Source organism: Penaeus japonicus, unplaced genomic scaffold, assembly GCF_977035675.1.
Source record: "Penaeus japonicus unplaced genomic scaffold, GWHDUDI00000001_assembly GWHDUDI00000019, whole genome shotgun sequence".
NCBI classification, from domain to species: domain Eukaryota; kingdom Metazoa; phylum Arthropoda; class Malacostraca; order Decapoda; family Penaeidae; genus Penaeus; species Penaeus japonicus.
Genome location: NW_028234421.1, coordinates 13,817,803 through 13,818,568, shown reverse-complemented (window position 1 = coordinate 13,818,568; position 766 = coordinate 13,817,803). Strand labels below are relative to the sequence as shown.

The 766-nt window shown below is 30.9% G+C and overlaps 1 protein-coding gene across 1 annotated transcript in view; it reads left to right on the top strand.

Annotated features, from left to right (window-relative positions):
• Window positions 1-766, top strand: part of LOC122251196 (uncharacterized) — a 55,054-nt gene continuing 54,288 nt past the window's right edge. The window contains exon 1 of the mRNA XM_043012913.2: window positions 1-71. The gene's annotated coding sequence lies outside the window, so the exon portion shown is untranslated. The remainder of the gene's footprint in view (window positions 72-766) is intronic.

Below are 766 nucleotides of genomic sequence, written 5' to 3'. Positions count from 1 at the left end.
CAGTTTGGGCGAACGATTACTAACTTTGCCGGTCTGGCGCGGAGAAGGAGCGAGTGTTTCCCTGTCGTCGAGTAAGTGTACAGGTGTCTTTTGGCTGGCTTTCTATTCATCATTGTTTTGTCTTCAAGTTAAACTAAGAGGAAGATTATTTTATGTAACTGTGATTTGGTTCATGAATCTGATGTTGGTTTAAACATGTGCTGAGATAAGTGATTATCGCTCCGTGGATACTTCTTATGTTGCTTGTTGGAAATTCAAGTAGGCAGGTTTGTGTCCGATAAGAACTTTCGTGTTGCGGAAAAAAGCCACATGCAAACTGTATATAAACTGTATAGGTATAGATATATTTATGTATATATAATATTATATATATATAATATATATATATATATATATATATACATACACACACACACAATATATATATATTCTATATATATATATATATATATATATATATATATATATATATATATATATATATATATATATATATGTAGTATGTATATATGTATGTATGTATGTATGTATGTATATGTATGTATATATGTATATATATGTATATATGTATATATATATAAATATGTATATATATATATATGTGTGTGTGTGTGTGTATATATATCTCTGTGTGGTTGTGCGTGTGCGTGTATATCTATCTGTGTGTATGTGTATGTGCGTGTGCACGCGCGCGCGCGGGTATGTGTGGTGCGTATTTGTTTCAGTGCTTTGCATATGTTTTTGCTTGTTTTTATTCGCTCAGATG